Source organism: Felis catus, chromosome D4 (assembly GCF_018350175.1).
Source record: "Felis catus isolate Fca126 chromosome D4, F.catus_Fca126_mat1.0, whole genome shotgun sequence".
In the NCBI taxonomy this organism is placed as follows: Eukaryota; Metazoa; Chordata; class Mammalia; order Carnivora; family Felidae; genus Felis; species Felis catus.
This window is the reverse complement of record NC_058380.1, coordinates 2,017,434-2,026,213: the sequence shown is the minus strand read 5'-3', so window position 1 is coordinate 2,026,213 and position 8,780 is coordinate 2,017,434. Positions and strand designations below refer to the sequence as shown.

At 39.0% G+C, this 8,780-nt stretch overlaps 1 long non-coding RNA gene and 1 pseudogene across 1 annotated transcript in view; one reads left to right on the top strand and one right to left on the bottom strand.

Moving 5' to 3' along the window:
- Positions 1 to 2,868: 2,868 nt before the first annotated feature.
- Positions 2,869 to 3,687, bottom strand: LOC123381788 (annotated as a pseudogene).
- A 1,577-nt stretch (positions 3,688 to 5,264) lies between these two features.
- Positions 5,265 to 8,780, top strand: part of LOC123381789 — a 70,520-nt gene continuing 67,004 nt past the window's right edge. Inside the window, exon 1 of the long non-coding RNA XR_006589223.1 lies at positions 5,265 to 6,251. This is a non-coding gene — a long non-coding RNA (uncharacterized LOC123381789). The remainder of the gene's footprint in view (positions 6,252 to 8,780) is intronic.

Here is an 8,780-nt window from a genome sequence, read left to right as displayed (position 1 = left end):
TGGCTCTTCAGGATCTGTGGTTCCCTATAAATTTTTGGATTGTTTTTCTATTTCTGTAAAGATTCCATTGGAATTTTAATAGGGATTGCGTGAAATCGATAGGGCACTTTAGGCAGTATGGGCATTTAAACAATATTTTTTTGGATTCTGTATTGTTTTTTTCTGCTCTGATCTTTATTTTTCTTCTTATTCTGCTGGCCTTGGGGTTTCTTTGTCATTCTGCTTCTAGTTCGTTTAGGTGTGCTGTTAGATTTTGTATTTGGGATTTTTCTTGTTTCTTGAGATAGGCCTGAATTGCAGCGTATTTTCCTCTTAGGACTTGAGGCATCACTTTTTATTGCATTCTCTTTCCCTTCTGATTTTCTTGATTCGAGTCCTCTTTACTTAATTAATGTAGTTAACGGGTGTGTTGAATTTATCTTTTCAAGAATCACCACTTAGTTTTTAAAACTTTTTCTGCTGTTTTTTCTGTTCTTTACTTGATATAGTTCTGTTTTAATCTGTACTGTTTCCTTCCTTCTGCCAACTTGAGGATTATGTTTTTCTTTTTTTCCTTAGGTCCTTGAGGTGTACAGGTAGGTTGTTTATTTGAGGTCCTTTTTATTTTATTTTTTTGATATAGGCATTTATGACTATAAACTTCCATCTTAGTACTTACTGCCTTTGCTGCATCCTGTGAGTTTGGGTGTGCTGTGTTTCTTTGAGTTTGTCTTGATACACTTTTTCAATTCCCTTCTGATTTCCTCTTTGAGCAAATGGTTGTTCAAGAGTGGGCTGTTTAGTTTGTACATTAGTGAATTTGTTCGTTTGTTTGTTTTTGCTGCTAGTGATTTCTAGTTTCATTCCCTTGTGGTCAGAAAAGATCCTTTGAATAATTTTGGTCTTCTTAATTTAAGATCTGTGTGTGGCTTAACGTATTATTTATCCTGGAAAGCGTTGCTTGTGTACTAGAAATGAATCTTTGCTGCTGTTGGATGGAATATGAGTTCTGTGTATGTCTGTAAGGTCCATTTGATCTATACTACTGTTCAAGTCAACTGTTTCTTTACTGATTTTCTGTCTGGATATTCTATGTTATTATAAGTGAGTTTTTGAAGTCCCCTAACATCATTATAGTGCAATATAGTACGTCAGCATTTACTTTATATGTTTAGGTGCTTGGATATTGGGTGTACATATGGTTGTTATATCTTGCTGTTAAATGGACTCTTTAATCATTATATACAGACCTTTTATGGTCTACTGAAAGTTTTTGACTTAAAATCGATTTTGTATAAAACACCTGGTTGTTTTTGTTTTTGTTTTTGCTTTTTTTGTATAAAAACTCCTAGTTTGTTTTGGTTACTATTTGAATGGGGTATTGTATCTTTTTCCATCCCTTAACTCTGAGTCTGTATAGGTTTGAATATAAATGAATATCTTGTAAGTAGTGTATACATGTCATCCTTGAACTGCATGAATTTGAACTACATGGGTCCATTTTTTCTCCACATTCTTGCCAACACCTGTTTCTTGTGTTGTTGATTTTAGCCATTCTGACAGGTGTGAGGTGATATTGTAATTTTCATTTTCATTTCCCTGATGATGAGTGATGATGAGCATCTTTTCACGTTGGCTATTTGGATTTCTTTGGAGAAATGTCTGTTCATGTTTTGGGCCCATTTTTTAAATATTAAACTTATTTAAATTCAAGTTAGTTAACATACCGTGAAGTATTGGTTTCAGGAGTAGAACCCAGTATGATTTATCACTTACATATGACACCCAGTGCTCATCCCAACAAGTACCCTTCTTAATGCCCATCGCCCATTTAGTCCATTCCCCCCCAGCTCCCCTCTGTCAACCCCCAGTTCTCTACTATGGTTTGCCTCCCTCTATTGTTCCTTCCCTTCCCCTATGTTGATCTGTTATGTTTCTGAAATTCCACATAGGAGTGAAATCATGTGATATTTGTCTTTCTCTGCCTGACATTTACTTACCAGATACACTCTAGTTCCATCAGCATTGTTGCAGGTGTCCAGATTTCATTCTTTTTTATCGCTGAGTAATACTCCATTGTGTGTATGTGTATATACACATCTTCCATATCCAGCAGTCAGTGGACATTTGGGCTCTTTCCATAATTTGGCTGTTGTTCATAATGCAGCTATAAACGTTGGGGTGCGTGTGCCCCTTTGAATCAGTATTTTTGTATCCTTTGGATAAATACTCAGTAGTGCAATTGCTGGGTTGTAGGGTAGTTCTGTTTTTAATTTTTTGAGGAGCTTCCATACTGTTTTCCAGTTTGCTTTCCCATCAACAGTGCAAAAGTGTTCTCCTCTTTCTGCATCCTCACCAACATCTGTTGTTTCCGGAGTTAATTTTAGCCGTTCTGACAGGTGTGAGGTGGTATCTTGGGTTATCTTGGTTATCTTGGGTGGTATCTTGGGTTCTGCTTTTTGGGTGTTGAGTTTTATAAATTCTTTATATGTGTTGGATGCTACTCCTGTATTGGATATGTCATTTGCAAATATCTTCTTTTTTTTCATATTTTAACGTTTATTTTTGAGACAGCACAAGCAGGGGAGGGCAGAGAGAGAGGGAAACACAGAATCCAAAGCAGGATCTGGGCTCTGAGCTGTCAACACAGAGCCTGACGCGGGGCTCAAACTCATGGACTGCAAGATCATCACCTGACCCAAAGTCGGATGCTTAACTGAGTCATCCAGGTGCCTCAAAACCCACAAAATTTGAATAAAGCCATCCCCCAGTGAATTCGCATATAAAGTTTGCTTTAAATACTTCTTTGGGGAAGACAATACCATGCTGCTACTCAATTGAAAGAAACATTTTTACAGTCTTGACGTCTTTTTTTTTTTTTTTTTTTTGCATTTATCACGCCATGAATTCATAGGGAATGGGCTCCAACAGCTCAGGCTCCTTTCCATTGTTCTCACAAAGTGTGCTTCTCTGGGTGGGGCAGGGTGGCGCTTCAGTTGAACCCAAGGACCTTTCTCCTTGGCTTCCTTCTTTTTCTGATCATTTTCCTTCACACACTTCAGGAAGCTGTCTCGGCTCTTGAGTGCTTAATGTGCTCGGTACCTAAATTAATTCTCTTAGCAAGAATCTTGCCCTTGTTTGTTTACAACAGTGCCAACAGCATGCTGGGTAACATTGTAGACTCTTCCAGTTTTGCCATGGTAACATTTGTGGGGCATTCCTTTTTGAACAGTGCCCATTCCCTTGATGTCCACAATATCACCTTTCTTGTAGATTCACATGTATGTTGCCAAAGGAACACCTCCATGTTTTCTAAAAGGCCTAGAGAACATATAGCGAGTACCTCTCCTCTTTCCCTTTTTGTTGGTCATTTTGGCGAATTACTGGAAGATGGCGGTTCCGGCCGAAAGGCAAATATCTTCTATTCTAAAGGTTGTCTTTTAGTTTTGTTGGTTTTTTTCCTTCACTGTGCTGAAGTTTTTCATTTTGATATAGTTCCAGTAGTTTACTTTTGCTTTTATTTCCCTTTCCTCAAGAGGTATATCTAGAAAGAAGCTGCTATGGCCTATGTCAAAGAAAATACTGCCTATATTCTCTTCTAGGATTTTTAAGGTTTCAGGTCTCACATTTAGGTCTTTAACCCATTTTGAAATCATTTTTATGTATGGTGTAAGAAGATGGTCCAGTTATGTTCTTTTGCATGTTGAGCCCAGTTTTCCCAACACTGTTTGTTGAAGAGACTGTGTTTTCCTATTGGATGTTCCTTCTTCCTTTGTCAAAGATTAATCGACCGTATAGTTGTGGGTTTATTTCTGGGTTTATGTGTCTCTTTTTATGCCAGTACCATACTGTTTTGATTACTATAGCTTTTTGATAGAACTTAAAGTCCAGATTGGCAATGCCCTCCAGCTTTGCTTTTATTTTTCAAGATTGGTTTGACTGTTCAGGGTGTTTTGTGGTTCGATACAAATTTTAGGACTGTTTGTTCTAGTCCCGTAAAAAATGCTATTAGTATTTTGATAGGGACTGCATTAAATGTATAGATTGCTCTGAGTAGTATGGACATTTTAACAGTATTTGCAGATGACGTGATGCTGCATACAGAAAATCCTAAAGACTCCACTGAAAAACTGCTGCAGCTGATAAATGAATTCAGTAAAATTGCAGGATACAAAATAAACGTGCAAAAATCTGTTGCATGTCTATACACCAACTGTGGGAGATGCAGGAGAGAAGCATCAAAGGAAAAGACTTCAAAAGGGAAGGGCTGGAGAAGGTGCAAGGCCTTAGGACATGTTTACAGGACCTGTGTAGGACATGTTTACACAGCTTACCACGGCTGCGACTAGTAAGGAACGCCTAAAGCCATTAGCATTGTCCAGGGCCAGATCCTCCTTCACAGCTGACACTTCCTAGTGTTATAGAAACCAATTGACTCGAAATTCAACCTTGAAAAACTAAACCATTAGATTGATTAACACACTTGCTTAGCTGACTTTATGCACGTAGTCCTTATCGATTATCCTAATAAAAAGAAGCTTCATTGTGGAGTCAGGGCCTCATTCCGACTTGAGTATGAGGACCTTCACTTAACTGCACTTTGTTTGCAGACTCATCTTTTGCGACTCCGGCCATACTCCTTGCAACGACCAACAAGGAAGCATCAGAAAGAGAAATTAAGAAAACAGTCCCATTTACAGTTGTAGCCAAACTAATAAGATACCTAGGAGTAAATCTTACCAAAGAGGTGAAAGACCTGTACTTTCACCTGTACTGTGAAGACTATAAAACACTGATGAAATAAATTGAAGATGACACAAAAAATGCAAAGACATTCTGTGCTCATGGATTGGAAGAAAAATATTGTTAAAATGCACGGACTGATTTTTTAGGGACTCTTGGGTGGCTTAGTCGATTGGGCATCTGACTTTGGCTCAGGTCATGATCTCGCAGCTCATGAGTTCGAACCCTGCACTGGGCTCTGAGCTGGCAGTTTGGAGCCTGGAGCCTGGTTCAGATTCTGTGACTCCTCTCTCTGCCCCTACCCCACTCGTTCTGTGTCTCTTTCTCTCTCTCTCCTTCAGACTCTGTGACTCCATCTCTCTCTGCCCCTGTCCCTCTCATTCTCTCTCTCTCTCAAAAATAAATAAGCATTAAAATTTTTTTTAATGTCTTGACTAATTTTTTTACAGAAATACTTATTTTTGCTTCCTTTGTGTTTTCCTGACTCCATACTGTCATTTTTGTTGTTTGCTTTCTCCTCAGAGTTCCCTTTAATATTTCTTGAAGGGCTGGTTTAGTGGTCATGAACTCCTTTAGTTTTTGTTTGGCTGGGAAACTCTATCTTTCCTTCTGTTCTGAATGATAGCCTTCCTAGATAGAGTATTCTTGGCTACAATTTTTTCCCATTCACACGTTGAGTATATCATGCGACTCCCTTCTTGCTTGGAAAGTTTCTGTTGAAAAATCCCCTAATAGCCTTATGAGGGTTCTCTTGTTTGTTACTGTCTACTTTTGTCTTGCTGTTTTTAAAATATCTCTTTTTATCACTATATTTTAACAATTATATATCTTGGAGCGAATCTGCTTTTGTTGATTTTGTTGGGGGTTCCCTGTGCCTCCTGCATCTGGATATGTTTCCTTTCCCAGATTAGGGAAGTGTTCAGCTTTATTTCTTCAAATACATTTTCTGTCCCCTTACTTTCTTCTAGGATGCCTATAATGTGAATATTACTATGCTTGATGGAGTCACTGAGTTCCCTGAGTGCCTTCTTGTTTTGCATAAGTCTTTTTTTCTCCCTTTTGTTCAGTTTGATTACTTTTTGTTACTCTGTCTTCTAGGTCATTATGTTCCCCTGCTTCTTCCAGCCTGCCATTCATTCTGTTAAGTGTGTTTCTCATTTGTTTATTGAACAATTTATCTCTGTTACTCCTTATCTCTGTGTTAAGGGTCTCACTCATGTCTTCCACTCTTTTCTCAAGCCCAGTAAGTATCCTTATGATCACTGCTTTCAATACTCCCATCAGGCATGTTACTTATATTTGTTTTGCTTAGGTCTTCAGCTGTGGCCTTGTCCTGTTGCTTCATTTGGGATAAATTCCTCTGTCTCCTCATTTTGCTTATGTCTCTGTGCCTGTTTCTGTTTGTTAGGCAAGTCAGCTGAGTCTCCTGTTCTTGAGGGGAATGGCCTCATGAAGAAGAGGTGTGTAGTGCCCTGCAGTATAGTGTCACCTGTTCCCCAGGACCTGGTGCTTCCGGGAGTGCCTCTAAGGTATGCTGTTTGCGCTATGCTATTGAGTACGGGCTGCTTTATTCTTTGCGCCAGTTACTTGCAGAGCTCTCTTTGCCTGCTGTGGGCAGTGTTTGGTTCCTGGCTTGAATGCGGCGAGTTTTAACTGGGTGCTCCCTGGTCTGCTTGTGGAATGAGCCCTGTTGCCACTGCCATGGGAACCAAGACTCTGCAAACCTCCTGATTGGGAGATACATGTGAGCAGGGGTTTGGGCAGGTCTTCATGAGGAGGGGGCCTGCCAAGCTGGGAATGAGGCTGTTGACTGGAAGAGGGTGTGGGGGTGGGACTTGGTGTAAACAAGTTAGGTTGTGAGTGCTGATACTGCACTGGTTCCTACAGTTTGCCCTGTGCTTTTGCTAAGGGGTAGAGGAAGGAAATGGCTCTGGCCAGTTCCTTTGTTCCCAGAATGTTCCATGAATGCTGCCTGTCTGAGATGTGCTCTAAAATGAGCACATAACCTCCCCACTGTGTGCCCCAGGCACTCTTCAGATTCCTGTTTTTTTTTTCTTTTTCTCTTTTATTTATTTAAATTCAAGTATTGGCATACAATGTAGGCTTGGTATCAGGAATAGAATCCAGTGATTCCTCACTTAGGTATGACACCCAGTGATCATCAAACAATTGCCTTCCTTAATACCCACCACCCATTTAGCTCATCCTCCACCTCCCCTTCAACAACCCTCAGTCTGTTCTCTGTATTTAGAGTCTCTTATGGTTTGCCTCCTCCCCTCCCTGTTTTTATCTTATTTTTCCTTCCTTTCCCCTGTGTTCATCTGTTGTGTTTCTTAAAGTCCACATAGGAGTGAAATCATAGATATTTGTCTTTCTCTGCCTGACTTATTTTGCTTAGCATAATACACTCTAGTTCCATCCACATTATTGGAAATGGAAGGCTTCATTCTCTTTGATTGCCAAGTAGTATTCCATTGTGCATATATGTGTGTGTATGTGTACGTATATGTATGTAGGTATGTATATATACGTACATACACACCACATCTTCCTTATCCATTCATCAGTTGATAGACATTGGGGCTCTTCCCATAATTTGGCTATTGTTGATAGTGCTGTTATGAACATTGTGGGTGCATGTGCCCCTTTGAGTCGGCATTTTTGTACCCTTTGGGTAAATACCTAATACTACAATTTCTGGATTGTAGGATAGTTCTATTTTTAATTTTTTGAGAAACCTCCATACTGTTTTCCAGAGTGGCTGCACCGGTTTGCATTCTTACCAACAGGGAAAAGTGTTCCCCTTTTTCTGTGTCCTCACCAATATTGGTGGTTTCCTGAGTTGTTAATTTTAGCCATCTGACAGGTGTGTGGTGGTGTCTCATTGTGATTTTGATTTGTATTTCCCCAATTATGAGTGATGTTGAGCATCTTTTCATGTATCTGTTAGCAATCTGGATGTCTTCTTTGGAAAAGTGTTCGTGTCTTCTGCCCATTTCTTCACTGGATTATTTGTTTTTTGGGTGTTGAGTTCTTTATAAATTCTTTCTAAATTTTGAAAACTAACCCTTTATCTGAGATGTAATTTGCATATATCTTCTCCCATTCCATTAGCTGCCTTTTAGTTTTGTTGATTGTTTCCTTTGCTGTGCAGAAGCCTTTTATCTTGATGAGGTCCCAATTGTTCATTTTTGCTTTTGCTTCCCTTGCCTCTGGAGACATGTCTAGTAGAATTTCCTGTGGCCATAATCGAAGAGGATGCTGTCTATTTTCTCCTATAGGATTTTGATTGTTTCCGGTCTCACATTTAGGTTTTTCATCCATTTTGAATTTATCTTTGTGTATAGTGTAAGAAAGTGCTCCAGTTTCAGTTGTCTGCATGTTGCTGTCCAGTTTTCCCAGCACCATTTGTTGAAGAGACTGTCTTTTTCCCATTGGATCTTCTTTCTTGCTTTGTTGAGGATTAGTTGGCCATATGTCTGTGGGTCCATTTCTGGGTTTTCTGTTCTGGTCCATTGATCTATGTGTTTGTTTTTGTGTCCATACCATACTGTCTTGATGATTATAGATTTGTAATACAGCTAGAAGTCTGGAATTGTGATGCCTCCAGCTTTGGTTTTCATTTTCAACATAACTTTGGCTATTTGGGGTCTTTTCTGGTTCCATACAAATTTTAGGACTGTTCTAGCTCTGTGAAGAATGCTGGTGGTATTTTGATAGTGATTGTGTTGAATGTGTAGATTGGTTTGGATAGTATCGACATTTTAACAGTATTTGTTCTTCCATGAGTATGGAATGCTTTTCCATTTCTTTGTGTCTTCAATTTCTTTCATAAGCTTTCTATAGTTTTCAGTATACAGACCTTTTACCTCTTTGATTAGGTTTACTCCTAGGTATCTTATGGGTTTTGGTGCAATTGTAGATGGGATTGATTCCTCAATTTCTCTTTCTATTGCTTTGTTGTTGATGTATAGAAATGCAACTGCTTTCTGTATGTTGATTTTATATTTTGTGACTTTGCTTAATTCACATATCATTTCTACCAGTTTTTTGGTGGA